Consider the following 16,132-nt stretch of genomic DNA (forward strand, 5'->3'; position numbering starts at 1 on the left):
CTGCATTATTAGGAAATTGTGTCACGTCCATCTTAGCATACAGTGAAGTTTCCAGTCTTAGGTGAGAGCAAATTGATTTAGTTAGGCTCAGCGTAGGTGATATGGCACGACGAAATTAGTGGGGACTGGGATGTTAGGCCTAGTTAGTGTAGTATGGGAGGTCGCTGGTAATTACCGGTATTATAAATTAATGGGCCATTGCCAGCAATAATGATGCCAGTGGCTTGAGAAGGGGTGAGAGAGGAGTAACATGAGTGGGAATGGGATGGTAGAAGTGGTTACAAAGGGGATGGGGGGATTGAGTTGAAAGGAGGGACTTGAGTGGGGATAAGAGGAGGGGCTTGAGAGGGGTGGGAGGAGTAGCCTGAGAGGGATTATAGGACGGGGTTTATTTTTTGTATCATTGTGAAATGTGTAGTTAATCATCTTTGTGTACCCCGTAACTGATGCAACACTGACCTTAAACAGCTGTGCAGTGTTCCATTACGTTGTTACCACTGGCTGCTGTGTTTTGTGCAGTCGCGTCCTTTTACAAGTGCGCGATGTTCCATTGTCCCCAGCCAGACATACTACAGTACACATGCCACACAGCTGCGCATACTTCCGTTCTTTTATTAATTTTCACACTAAATGTTCACATACAAGCAAGCACACACACACAAGCACACACACACACACACAAAAGCACACATACACCCACACAAGCACACACACACACACACACACTGCAGCACCACATAAAGTAGTTCGCAACTCCATTAATTACACATAGGAGAATTTCATTCAGTACATATATGGGGCGGCGTTTTTCACGGGCTGTGATAGGTTTTGCCAGGAAGCCTTAGTACACACACGAACAGGAAGCCCTCCACAGTGACTGTAAATTGGGTGTATGAAACAGTAATTTTGTGGTGTCGTTTTATTGGTCTTCCCCACGCCTGTGTACTACATATACACCTCTGTGTGTGTGTGTGTGTGTGTGTGTGTGTGTGTGTGTGTGTGTGTGTTATCTTTGTCCTCAGCTGTGGCTACATGTTTCACCTGCCACCTGCTGCCACCTCTTGTAATTACATTCCTACACTCACACTTATAATCCGGCTATAATAAACTTGTACACCGTCTACTGAATGGACACTATTAGAATAACACACACACACACACACACACATGCACACACACACACACACACACACACACACACACACACACACACACACACACACACACACACACACACACACACACACACAATATATATATATCAATCCCGACGACCTATGAGGGTGATAGGATTCCTACTGCATACGTTATCAAGTGAGCTTGGGTGGACGAGCTTCCTGCCGAGGTGATCAGGTAACCCACGAGCTACTGCATACTAAGTCAGGTGATCTGTACCTGACTGTCTAGTAGGTTGATGGCGATGTTGTAATGCATCACTGCTCCTCAACAACTAAGGTCTATTCTAGTAGGAATGAACAAAATATATATGTATTTATCCCATTGTGTATTTTATGTTGTCTGGTATGTATTATTATATACATTTACAGTATATTATATTGCATAGTTTTGGATGTGCTAATGTTTCTCAGTAATTTTTACTAATTTTTTCTTTGTTCTTTTCATAAATGGATAAGCAGTAAAAGAGATTCACAATACCATAAACAACTAGAGATAAAGCCCACAGGTGCGTGGAAACTGTAGCATGGTGGCTAATATATCTCTTTCTACAATTTCCATGTGTGGGTTTTATTATCTCAGGTAATGGGTAGTGCACGTCACCGCTGGAGGCTTGTGATAAAGTGCAGTCACTCTCCTCCCAGCCTTCATAGAGCAATAATCTAAATTCTCTCTCCTTTATTTGCAGGTATGTATATGGAGGCTGTGTCCATGGCGGCGAGTGGTTGGTGCAGCCAGGTAAATAGTTGCTCTATATTCTCGTGGCACACCACTTCCCAGGTGTGTTTGGGGCCAGGATACAGATGACCCGAGACCCTGTAACCTGTGCTCAACCTTCCGCAAATGGAATGCCATCAGGTGGCTTCTATGCTCTCCTGAAAGAACCCGCAGCTGGAGAGTGCGGTTAGATAGAAAAATAAAGGAAACCGGGTCTCCTTAGTACCTACACTATGGAGATGAGATCGTGGAGTTGCTTGCGTGTTAGTTGGTCCTGCTTGTGTGATTCCTGGCATGCTTCTCTACCTGTTAGGGAATGCTTGAGGTGATCACTGGCCACCGCCGCGTTGCCTCCATTACCTCCCGTGATAGCCGGAATGGGATGCATATTTCCACTGTGTTCGCCGGCATATTGAGGACAGTTGTGGCTTCTCCAAGTACTGTAATACTGTCGTTATGCGTGTTGCTTTTTCCTCCTCATATTTGTTTCATAATCTTAAATTTTATTAAAATATTATTATTATTGTTATTAGTTACAGTAATGTTAGTAGCAATATTTTAGAATTATTATCATCATTAATTTATAACAAATATGAAGGGACGCTTACACTTATCGGTAATGCCCCTTCATTTCAATATAATAAACTGGGTACAATTTTATTAATATTCCATAAAAAAAAAAACAGATCACGCAGTTATTTTTGGCATTGGTCGTGTTGTTCGAGGGATACATTCTAAATTGCGTAGTTTTAACTCAGTCATTAATCACATAGCCAATTCATTTATATTACATTATTCTGTATTGCAGTATGATCATTTGAATTTCCTATTAGTCCTAATTAGGATTGGGGCCCCCAATCCTTGTATGCCCGTTTGGCTAATCATGTTGTCAGGAGTGGTCGCAGTGCTTTGTGCCCATGGGTACATAAGAGATATATCATTATTGAGGCCTACTTCATAATGGGCCCCATTTCTATAAGGTACCATTTCTATTAGGTCCCTGTCCGGATGGGCACCTCATGGTAGTGGTAAAATGAAATTAAAATGGGGCTTGTTAGGACAGGTGTTGTGAGGTAAGGAGATGACAGTGAGGTGAGGAAAATATAGTGAGGTGAGACAATAAAAGTGAGGTGAGGAAAATACCGAAGCAAGGAAGCTGAAATGTGCTCTACTAATGATAGCAATAACAACAATACTAAACTGTTTCTCTTCCGCAAAAACAAAATGAAAAGAAAATGTAGCTGTAGGCCTATACCTAAACACAACAACAGCAGCGCAGTGTCGGTAAACAACATTCCCCTAACTCATGGCAATTCCGACCCGCCACCAGATTTGTAAATACTAACAGAGACCTTCAGAAGGGTACGGGAAACACGTTGTAATTGTGCCCGTAGGCCTGTGTTCGTGTGTGTGCGCGCGTGTGCCTGGCAGCGGCTCTAATTAAAGGCGACTCCTACACAACCATGTGCTAAAGTCATGGATGTAATATCTCTGCGCCACCACCACCACCTCTTGTCTCCTCTGCCACGAGTCTACTCCTTCCTCTTGTCTCCATCCCCTGCCTCATGTCTCCTCCTCTTCCTCCTGCAACGTGTCTCCTCTTCCTGCCATGTCTCCTGCTGCCACGTGTCCCCTCCTCCTCCTCCTGCTGCTCCTGCTGCCTCGTGTCTCCTCCTCCTCCTCCTGCTGCACGTGTCTCCTCCTCCTCCTCCTCCTCCTGCTGCCTCGTGTCTCCTCCTCCTCCTCCTGCTGCCTCGTGTCTCCTCCTCCTCCTCCTCCTGCTGCCTCGTGTCTCCTCCTCCTGCTGCCACGTGTCTTTTCTTTGTTTTACTGCTGTTCCTCGTTTGTTTCTTATCTTCTTATTTTTCTTCTTCATATTTATTTTCGTTTTATTTCTCCCGCTGCTCCTCCTACTTCTACCTGGTCTTGGTTTATTTATTTGTATTTCTTCTTTTTATTCCTCTTCCGTCGTCTCCGCCATTTTATTCGCTGCTTTCTTTTACTCCCCCTTTCTTCTCCTCCTCTTCTCGTGCTATTCCTTCTATACTGCAGATTGGATTAGTGTTATTCCTTTTCTTCGAATTCGTCCTCGTCCCCCTTCACTCACTCTCACACTCTCTCTCTCTCTCTCTCTCTCTCTCTCTCTCTCTCTCTCTCTCACCTCCACTAACGTTCTGTAATGATAATACACTAATAGGGTGGATAGGGAAGGAAGAGGAGAAGGAAGGAGGGTAGAAAGGGAAGGGAAGGAGAGGGAATGGGAGGGTAGGCAATGACCGGGCACCACTACCTTACAACAAATCCTGTTTATCCTTCTTAACCCAATTGAAGGTCTTCAATTTGGGGCAACTGTATCCCTCCCTCCCTCCCTCCCTCCCAGCGTTCTTCTCTCTTCTCTATCTCTCCCCTTTTCTCTTCTTCCACTTCCTCTTTCTCTCCCCATTCCCTCTTCTCTCTTCCACTCACCCTCCCCTCTTCCACTTCCCCTTTTCCTTCGCCATCCTTCCATTCTCTGATATTTGTTGTTTTTTATCGCATTAGAATACATGAGTATGTACTGGTGTATTACAATCGTTGTTGAGTTACCGGCTGTTGGTGACTGAGGGGCTCTGGGATCGCGTCCGGTGAGCAGTGACCGAGGATTTTCAGCTTTATGACAGGAGGCCTTACCTGTCACCTACTTTCAAAGGCTCTGGAAAAAGCTCATTAATGACATTAATTAGTGATCAAAGCTCGCTGCTTTTTGAAGTCGAGGTTGTTCTGAAACGTGTCGCAGAGGCAATTATCGCGCGATACACACCGTCACCGAGCGATATACGCAATCATCCGGCCAAATACACCATTACCGGCCGATATACTTAGTCAGCAGTTGAAATATTGCTATCATGGTGCTATGTTTGTGATCATTCTGAGCAGTATGCCATTCCCGCGGGCTATACGTAATCAGCCGGCAACATACACCATTACCGAGCGATATCCGTAATCACCCGGTGATAAACACGTAATTACCCACCGTTATACATCGGCCTGTAATTAAAAGGGTATTTTCGCGCTAATCTTCGCAAAAAAGTAGAAATATATTATTTAAAAGGGCTTAATTCTCCTCCCATTGTCGTCGGTACTTTTAACCATGCGTGGGTACAGCTAAGCCACGTTAAATAGGGATGTTCTCAATCATTATAGGAGTGACTGAAACTATAGCAACTTAATGAAAATTTTAACCTCGAATATTCTGAAAAACCGAAAAGGTCTGGATAAAGAACGTAAATTCACATGTAAATAAAGTAACTAGTGTAAACAAGTATAAAATTGTAAACCAATACAGTATAGATAAAAAGTATAAACAGTGTGCGTGGGACGTGGCTGACCCGGTCGCTTTGCATATTGACGGCGGAGGTCGACCAAAACTTTTTCAAGGCCTGTTCGTGCCAGTGAGAGTGCACATAGTACACCCATCTCCAGGACTTAGGTGTGTAGAGCTGTCGAGGCGAGTACAATGCTTATTTTAGCTGAAGCAACAGATAGGTTCCTTCCACTGCCCAAGAACAATGTACTTCTGAACCTTCATCAAGAGTGACGCTGTCGTGTGGAAATAAATCCTGTCTTCTGGACTACTGGCTTTCTTTTGCGACTCTTTAGCCCAGAAATCAATAGCGGACTTCCTCCCCACAGTTACAGAGTACCCGTGTGATAGTCTTCTCATTGGTGGAACGGAAATCTTACTTAGATTCGACAACCAAAACCTATAAAGTTCCTCTCAAGGGATGAAAAACCCACGCGACATTGTATACATCACTTCACGATAGTTAAAAGTGCTCTTCGGAATATCAACAAAATAATACCAACGGGACTGACAAGGATAAGACCATATACTGTATACCCTTTCCATATCCGTGGCGGAGTATAAACAGGTGTAAACAGAGAAGATTCAAATGTTTTCCTGTTTAAGATTACTTGAGCTAAACCTTTACTGGAAGATGACAAGGACGCCCTCAAAAACAAACACGATAACGTCCTGTGGGAGGGGGTGGTGACGACACAAGACCCGGGGGACCAAGAACAAGGGCGGACCAGGGGAGATAAAGAAGAGACTAGGCGGTATTGACTACATAAATGGGGGATAGGGGGAGGAACACCTTACCGTGAATGTTAAGTTTTCCATTCTCTTCCTTCCTCCTCTCACTTGTTGATCGTAGTAACACTCACTCACTCGCTCAATGTTTTACGAACTGGCCGAGGATGTGACCGGAATTACCCTAGATTGAGGGATTCCTTTATCACACCCCCTACTGCCATCCAGGTTGCCGAGGATTCAAATTAATGTATTGACTCCGTAATGCAATATTTGGACAGGTGTGTGAAACTTTTTGGATATCTCAGTGAAGTGCTTTATCGTCTGCGGGAGTTGTATATTCTGGACTCTTGGCATCTACCTGTGAGTCATGTAGGCTATTAATTTTGTTAGCAGGTGTGCTCTGTTTTCCATTAGATGTATATAAGATTCGAAATAACTTAAAAAAGACCAAATAATAAAAAAAAATATCCGTGTAAATAAATGTTAATTGTCATTCTTCCATACATAAGTTGACGTCAGATATTGCCTAAAGTGTTCGGGGAATTTTGACCATAACTGTGCATTTATTTATACCGTATTTTTCCTGTTTTCATTGTTATTGTTATTTCTTCCATATGAAAACTATCAACAACATTGGAATAGTTTAATTTTTTTTAAAGGACTGAGACTACGGTTCAACACCCAATAACTCGGCAGCGCTTTAGAATTCCAGTATTAAACTTAATGATTTTCGAATATTGAGAAGAAAATTAGAAGCGCTTCGCCTGTGTATAATATATTATTGTCTTATTCATCGAACAATGTAATCCTCTTAAAAGCATTCTGGGTCCGACTTTGTATTTCGGAACTGCGTGAGTTAAAATACCCGAGTGATTGCGTAATGACTCCTCTCACACTTATTCACATTTATTAGCAATGGACTGATTATCTGCTTAATTACTTACTACGCAATTATTATCAGTACTTAATTACTTCTGATTCTTAAAACTTTGTCACTTGGTAATTAATTTGTAAACATATTTCTCTCCTGGACTAATGATAATCTAATGTAGAATTATCAAGACGAATGGAGGGCGGAAGTAGGAGACGAGAGTGGAGGAAGTGATAATGGGGGGTTGCGGAAGTAGGAAATGGGATGGCGAAGGTAGGAGATAAAGGTGGCGAAAGTAGGAGATGGGGGTGGCGAAAGTAGGAGATATGACTGGCGGAATTGAGACGTGGGGAAGGCGGAAGTTAAGAGGGGGGTATTTCATGTCTCACTCATCCTCAAGTATTTATTTGCTTCCTTCCTCTTCGTGTCTCCCATGTCAGGTCAGCGAAGTAACACGTGCTGATACAATCGATACTTACGTCAATCGTCACAGAAAATGTTGTGATCGGGTGAGATGTGGACAATATGAGCTAGACTGTAGTACCTGTTGCCCACCTTCCTAGTTACCTGTTGTGGCTAGACTGTATCACCTGTTGGGGCTACACTGTATCACGTTGGGGCTACACTGTATCACCTGTTGCACACCTTGCTCGCTGCCATGGACTGACTAATTAATCATCACCATATATGAAATTATACTCAGTTCTTCACTTTTATTAACACGTCAGTATTTTTTAACCCTACACTGCCTGATGTTGACAACCTAAAATTTTCACTTAAAATGAATTACGTCTTCCATCAGGTTTCTTTGAATTCTTAAAGGATATTGTTATATATGTTGTCGTGTAGGTCAGTTCAGTGTCACATGAGGTACAATATATCAAGTGGCGTCTGCGGTGTGTTGTGTCGGGCTTAGGGTGATCCCGAGGGCAATAAACTCGTCGGTGAAGCAAAAGGTCAAGGTATGCTCGGCCCCAAGAGGAGTTAAACGAGAATTTCCCCTCCATGGCTCCCGAGGAAAGTATGTTAACTATGACCACCACTTGTGAGGCTCAACGGCACAAAGGTCACTCCAGTGCAGTCGCTAACAACCTCTTTGATATTTTGTTTTTTTGGTCGTTAGTTTAGCAAAAGAATACAAAGAGTACCGGAGGAAAGTTTAAGATAAGTCAAGAGACCAAAGGAACTTAAAATCGTTGCCATTGTTTAACAGATAGACAGACAGACAGGATAACGCCATACCAATACAATAAAAGCCAATAAATAAGAAAGTCAAAACACAAAAACGTTTAAGTTGCGAGCTGTGGCAGGCAGGAAAGTAATTAGAAATCGCCATTCACAAAGACCTGGAGGATTGTAGGTCATATGTAAGATGATCACACAGTTAGTGACTCTTAAATCTTGGCGGGGGTGAGCATTATTACGTCTGGGTGGTGGTGGGGGAGCTGTGGTGGACGGTCGCTACACCCGTTAATGGTGTTTTCATCTACAGAGGTACAGACATTTTCGAAACGTCCAGCTAACTACCATACATCTGTCAACAAGTACGATTATTGAGCTTCATGGCACACTCTTAAAGGGGGAAGAGAGAGAAAAAATGAGATAACTACTTGTAAAGAAGCCTTGAAGTGTTATGAACCTCACAGGATCTTGTGCGTGAAGAGATGTAGCCTTGAACCAGCTGTGGTTGGATAACTGTACATGAGAGATCCTTTGACACTTATCAGCGAATTATTATATGCCGATAAAGAACCAATAAAAGCCCACTGTATTGTCATTTATGTGGAAGGCCTTGTATTTACTTGGTGTTTCTGATGTTTCTAAATGGACAGGTAGCTTGTACAGGTTAAGGTATACAGCATACAGGAACCACTAAACCAATGCTCTTACACTGGGGATCACTGTACCTGTACTTTATACTTGTATTTGTATTTCATTTCACTTATAACTTTCTGGACTTCTGGAGGTATCGTAGCCAGAGAGGAGAGAGCTGTCGCACTTCACCAGGAAATACCCGAGGCAGGCTGGGTACGACGACTGGAGGAATTGGTTCCGCGGACACCCACCGTTGCCAATCCCGTCTTCAATATGTGGCGGCTTATGATTTTCCTACAAATTCCTGCCTTTTCCTCTCGTCGTTGGGAGGTTTTGGACTCGTTGAGAAAACCTGGGCGGAGTGTTTTGTGTTTTATCTGTAGCGTCGTGAATGTTATCGCAGCTTCGTTCGTTTTTACGTCTCTCCGGGGAATGGTTGTGTGTTGTCGGGCACCGTGACGGCAAGGCTTACACTTTATGCCGAATTTCTGTGTGTGTGTGTGTGTGTGTGTGTGTGTGTGTGTGTGGGTGTGGGGGTGGGTGGGTGGGTGGGTGGGTGGGTGGGTGGGTGGGGGGTGGGGTGGGTGGGTGGGGGGGGTGGGTGGGTGGGGGTGGGGGGTGGGGGTGGTGTGGGTGGGTGTGTGGGTGGGTGGGCATAATCATATATATCTTACACATGTGCACGTATTTAGATATATACATACACATAAACACATGATAATACAAACATTTACCCTCAACAGAATCTTATTACTTCCATCACTCACATACCATGCGTCCATAACCTATTCATCTGCCCCACTTCCTCTTAAACAATCCTCATCATTCTCCTCTCTCCCCCTCCCTAACAGCCCTCTCCCTCCCTAACAGCCCTCTCCTTCCCTAACAGCCCTCTCTTTCCCTCACACACCTCCCTCTCTCAATCTTACCCGGGGAATCGTGTGGAGGTGACACATCAATGGGCGTTTCCTGTCGTTGGTCGCAGCTCCCAGTTCTGTGTCAAACTACCCAATTAGCCCCCCGCTAACTGTCATAATAAGACAACACCGGAGGCGGCTGGTATGAATGTAGGGGAAATTGGTGGCTGCGGTGGGTCTCTACCTTTGCTAAAATCATCGTCAGGTGTACAATGAGAATAACACGATGATGGAGATGATAGGAGTGTCGAAGCTGCATGTTTTCAAGTGTCAGAGAGCCGTGGTAGAAGTCGTCCTGGGAATCGTTTAATGTTCTAATAAAGTCCAACTCGAGGCTATGCTTACAGTCATGCTAGAGGCCGTGATATCAATCGTATACAGAAGAAACTGAAGTATCACGTTTTGCATTATCACCATCTCTCTCTCTCTCTCTCTCTCTCTCTCTCTCTCTCTCTCTCTCTCTCTCTCTCTCTTTTCACTTGCATAACTTCTTAGACAACAGTGTTTATTGTACAGCTTCATGATGCTCACTTCAGGTCCGCCATATACGTGTGTGTGATAATCATGAAGTGAAAACGACGACAAAAAAAGGCTGCATTATAAACTAGGAAGCTCTATTATACATTCAGAGTGAACGTGGCGATCCATTTTTACGAGTCCCGGCGCAAACAATGGGTTGGATCATCCTCGGACGGTCCACACAGTCGCCGGCATACAGACCAGAGATCCACACACCTGATCCTCCATGCTGAATAATAATGAGTAAAAATGGTGCGCTGGTTTATATTCACCAGGCGCTTAAAACACACAAGGTGAAATGTGTGTGAATGATGTTGAGGGAGAGTTGTGGAACTTCATTTTTTTTCTATCGTAAATATAGCCACGTTTTGTAATTTTAAAATGATAAAATATTTCAGTCATTATCTTAAGGGATATATTAATTGCAGTAAAATGGCTATATTAAAAGTGAAAATGGGTCCCATAGGCATGACTTCCAGTTAACTGTGTTGGGTACACTAAAGTATTTACTAAGCCTTCAGTGTACAAGGAGGTAGCGTGACCGACACTCCACTCGACTACCTTTTCACTTTTCCAGTCTGTAAAATTAGGTACTCAGTTGCAGCTGTATGAACTGAGAGTGCCCCTGTTTCGAACCAGCGTCCCTTAATATAGGAAGCGAGTGCTGTATCTATCTGTTCGCTTCTTCCCCAAATGGCTGTAGAATTTAGAAATGGTTAAAATACCTTTTTAGGGGTAAATACAGAATGAGAAACTGTAGAATGCATGTATAAAAACAAATATAAACGAAGTATTATTTTTTTAGTCGAATAGATAAAAAAGTTCACATTACGAAAAAAAGAGAGAAAAAATGCTGTTTTAATGGCGTGATTCTAAGGTACAAAAGGTTATGTTCACATTGGCATTTTCAGTAAAAGAGAGAAAAAAAATTATACTTCTTTATTACACGAGAACAAAAATCCGAACACTGTAAATGTAAGAACAATTTATACTTTCTTACGTTAAAACTGTACAGCAGCTTTTAATAAAATCACGAGGCCAAACATTCATTCAAGAGTAAGCGAAACTAGCGCGTAGTTCTGTAAGAGTTAAAATGAAATTACTCATTTAAGTCAAGGCATATATTTGCACTTAAGCAAAATTTGTTAACGGTTAATATAGTCTTTTTAGGCGAGGAGGAAGGAGAAAGTGAGGAGGAGGAGAAGGAGGGGGAGTAGGTGAGGAAGAGGAGGAAGAAGAGGGAGAAGGTGAGCAGGAAGAACTTAAGTAGGGAGAAGAGGAAGATCAAAGGAATATGGATCGTGTTTGCCTCAGAACACAACTAATAAATAAATAATACAATATAACACTTTGGTCATGTTAATTGTAAACGCCTTAGTTAAGGACGTTCAGGTGACGGGCAAGTCGAAGGGAATGATTGAAACTCTCATTTTGACGCATTCAGTACTTATTGATGTGGTCAAAACCAGCAGAGAACAAGGCGTTCAACAGTATTACATGGTGATCTATCTGATACATAATTAGTCTCACATAATTTATCTTAATTATAATTTAGTATTGAGCATAGTGACAGGTCGCAGGCTGAGAGATCTAATGTTTGTTCGAGTAAGGCAGCAAACGCCAGCACTGACGCCAGCACTGTAGTTGAAGCCAGCGGCAATAACACTCCCGGCGTTGGGCAATCGCCTAAGATTTACGGTGTGGCGTGTTCAAGAAAGCATACGCGGGTGACTGGCCTTCGGAACTCCCCAGATACGGTTTGCACGCGCACCTGGCGCACCAGACCGTCAGCTCCTGGGACCACTGCCGTGACCCTGTCCAATGGCCATTTGTTGTGAGGAAGATTTTCTCCAGTGACGAGGACAAGGTCGCCTTTCTGGAGATTCCGGGTTGGTTCTATGTACTTCTGTGTTTTGCGGAGTAGTGGAAGGTACTCCTCACCCAGCGTTTCCAGAAGCGGTCTGCTAGGAACTGCAAGTGTCGCCACCGTCGTTGATATGAGTCCTTCAGAAGACATCCTCCTAGTGACAGATCAGCGTGTGGGCCACCGTGGAGGATGTGGGCTGGTGTAAGCGCTTCCAGGTCTCTCACGTTGCTCGAGGCAGGTGTGATGGGTCGACTATTTATGATCGCTTCCACTTCACAAAATAGCATCTGCAGTCGATATTCATCCAGGACTTGGGTCCCCACAATTGCTCTGAGAACTTTTCTGACTCTTCGGATTTGCCGTTCCCAGACTCCTCCCATATGCGAAGCCGCTGGAGGGTTGACTACCCATTCTATATCTTTCTTCTGAAAGTGTCTGCGTATGCGTTCATCATTCCTCCAACTACGCACTGCTACACGGAGTTCCATGCAAGCCCCGACGATGTTGGTGCCATTGTCTGAACGAATACGTTTCGGAGCTTTTACCCTTTCTGGCAATGAAGCGGACAATAGCGTTTAGGAGTGCATCTGTATCTAGAGACTCCAACACCTCCAGGTGCACTGCACGAGTAGCTAGGCAGGTGAATATGCAGCCATATCTCTTGGTACTTTTGTCCTTGTCTTACTGTGAACGGGCCAAAGCAATCAGTGCCCGTGTAAGTGAAGGGACGCTCCCCGGGCTCGGTCCGGTCTTCGAGCAGCATGGCTTCCCTTTGCCTAGTGGGCTTCCAATTGTTACGGCGGCAAGTGACACACTCCTTGATTACCTTATCGAGCCTATGGCGACAACGGGCTATCCAGAACTCTCACCGGAGTATGGACAGTGTATGTTCTCTCTCGGAATGGCCAGCGCCCACCGCGTGTGCTTCCGCACTATCAGCCTGATGCTTTTCGTCCCATATCACTAACCAGCTGCCTGTGTAAAACCTTTGAGAGGATGGTTCTTGGCAGACGTTTATCCTCCACCGATGATGGGGAGCCATCTCCCGTGGTCTGGTGTAATGCCTCGATCTCCCAGAAGCGCCTAACCTGCTCTTCCAAACGAGTTTGTTGTGTAGAGGCGGTCAGCATGGAACATTCCGTTGTAAACCTGTGAGTTAAATTGCCCATCAGGGGCCCATTAATCGTCCAACCCAATCTTGTCCTTATTGCTAAAGGTGGTCCATCCGGACCCGTCCGACACTCGAGGGGAGTCAGGGCATCTGGGCAATCTTGTCCAAAAAGTAACTCTGCGACTCGTCTGTTTGGTGGAAGTGGAGCAAGTCCTCGAAGGTGTCCCCATGCATCTATGTCTAGGGCTGTAGCTGTCGAGTTTTCTAAAGAAACATATAGTAAACATATAGAGGAAAGTTGTTTGGCGTTATTCTTTGGGTGTTTATGATACATAGCTGTACTATATCCACGTGCAACGTAATTAAGGTAAATCAAATGAGATAATTACTGATACACTTTGAAGACTGCGAAAACCCGAGGTGAGAGATGAGGTAACTCTTATGTAAACTACTAACATGCCAGGTGTATAAGATTTAATTTAGAGAAGACTTTAGTTATAGTAAGGTAGAGAAGACGTCGTTACATACTCATAAAAGATAGAATTTAGACGTAGTTACCGATCTGACAGACGACTCGGATGGTATCCAAACAATGCATTAGTCTGTGTCCGTAATGCTGCCATATGCGATTTGGTAATTTTATTTTTATGATTATTATTTACAATTAAAATGAATTAATAATGATAAATATATTACCCGGACTATAGAGCATTTTATACAGCACATTGTAATTTCCATCAATCATGACCGGTGACCCCCTGTCCTTGGCTTATCACCAGGGAGTATTCTATCATCCTAATACACTATACCGTAGCATTATTATCATACTGCACCACGCCAGCGCATATCTACTCTTAGTATGATGCTACTGGTGTATCGTCTAGACACAGAGGGGTCCCACGACAGGTGCACCGGGGAGGGAAGGTAACCAAGCAGGTGTGTCTCAGGCCTGTGGCAGACATGTTAAGGTGTCGTCGGGATTCTGCTTGGAAGTGAACGGCAGAAAGTGATGCAGAAAATCATAGAGCACATGACTGACTGCTGACACACACACACACACACACACACACACACACACACACACATTCATATTAACACTCGCAGCTATATTACAATAACACATCTGTTAAGCTTTGCTGTGTATGTTGGTAATTACAGAAATAACTTCTTAAAATAATTGGCGGTGAACGATATAAAAAAGAACACAATAAACCCGAGCAAGAGCAAGAGACTAATGCCGTGCACTGGAGTGTAATAACCATGGAAGGAGTTAAGAACGGCTCCTTCCTGGATACTAACATCACACTTACAGGTGAACAACATGATAAATCTGGTGCTGTAGCGTGATGGTGAAGGCAGCTGCCACACCGCCCAGCAGTAGTGATGGTGAAGGCAGCTGCCACACCGCCCAGCAGTAGTGATGGTGAAGGCAGCTGCCACACCGTCCAGCAGTAGTGATGGTGAAGGCAGCTGCCACACCGTCCAGCAGTAGTGATGGTGAAGGCAGCTGCCACACCGCCCAGCAGTAGTGATGGTGAAGGTAAAGGCAGCTGCCACACCGTCCAGCAGTAGTGATGGTGAAGGCAGCTGCCACACCGTCCAGCAGTAGTGATGGTGAAGGCAGCTAGTGATGGTGAAGGCAGCACCGTCCAGCAGTAGTGATGGTGAAGGCAGCTCACCGTCCAGCAGTAGTGATGGTGAAGGCAGCTGCCACACCGCCCAGCAGTAGTGATGGTGAAGGTAAAGGCAGCTGCCACACCGTCCAGCAGTAGTGATGGTGAAGGCAGCTGCCACACCGCCCAGCAGTAGTGATGGTGAAGGCAGCTGCCACACCGCCCAGCAGTAGTGATGGTGAAGGTAAAGGCAGCTGCCACACCGTCCAGCAGTAGTGATGGTGAAGGCAGCTGCCACACCGCCCAGCAGTAGTGATGATGAAGGCAGCTGCCACACCGCCCAGCAGTAGTGATGGTGAAGGCAGCTGCCACACCGTCCAGCAGTAGTGATGGTGAAGGCAGCTGCCACACCGCCCAGCAGTAGTGATGGTGAAGGCAGCTGCCACACCGCCCAGCAGTAGTGATGGTGAAGGCAGCTGCCACACCGTCCAGCAGTAGTGATGGTGAAGGCAGCTGCCACACCGCCCAGCAGTAGTGATGATGAAGGCAGCTGCCACACCGTCCAGCAGTGATGGTGCATGCAGCCGCCACACCGTCCAGCAGCAGTGATGTGAGCAGTAGCAGCGCCACACCGTCCAGCAGTAGATGGTGAAAGGCCGCCACACCGCCCAGCAGTAGTGATGGTGAAGGCAGCACACCGCCCTGCAGTAGTGATGGTGAAGGCAGCTGCCACACCGCCCTGCAGTAGTGATGGTGAAGGCAGCTGCCACACCGCCCTGCAGTAGTGATGGTGAAGGCAGCTGCCACACCGCCCAGCAGTAGTGATGGTGAAGGCAGCTGCCACACCGCCCAGCAGTAGTGATGGTGAAGGCAGCTGCCACACCGTCCAGCAGTAGTGATGGTGAAGGCAGCTGCCACACCGCCCAGCAGTAGTGATGGTGAAGGCAGCTGCCACACCGTCCAGCAGTAGTGAAGGCAGCTGCCACACCGCCCAGCGGTAGTGATGATGAAGGCAGCTGCCACGCCGCCCTGCAGTAGTGATGGTGAAGGCAGCTGCCACACCGCCCTGCAGTAGTGATGGTGAAGGCAGCTGCCACACCGCCCAGCAGTAGTGATGGTGAAGGCAGCTGTCACACCGCCCTGCAGTAGTGATGGTGAAGGCAGCTGCCACACCGCCCTGCAGTAGTGATGGTGAAGGCAGCTGCCACACCGCCCAGCAGTAGTGATGGTGAAGGCAGCTGCCACACCGTCCAGCAGTAGTAATGGTAGCTGCCACACCGTCCAGCAGTAGTGATGGTGAAGGCAGCTGCCACACCGTCCTGCAGTAGTGATGGTGAAGGCAGCTGCCACACCGTCCAGCAGTAGTGATGGTAGCTGCCACACCGCCCAGCGGTAGTGATGATGAAGGCAGCTGCCACACCGCCCTGCAGTAGTGAAGGCAGCTGCCACAC

The sequence above is a fragment of the Homarus americanus genome, unplaced genomic scaffold, assembly GCF_018991925.1.
Source record: "Homarus americanus isolate GMGI-L3 unplaced genomic scaffold, GMGI_Hamer_2.0 scaffold33500, whole genome shotgun sequence".
NCBI classification, from domain to species: Eukaryota; Metazoa; Arthropoda; class Malacostraca; order Decapoda; family Nephropidae; genus Homarus; species Homarus americanus.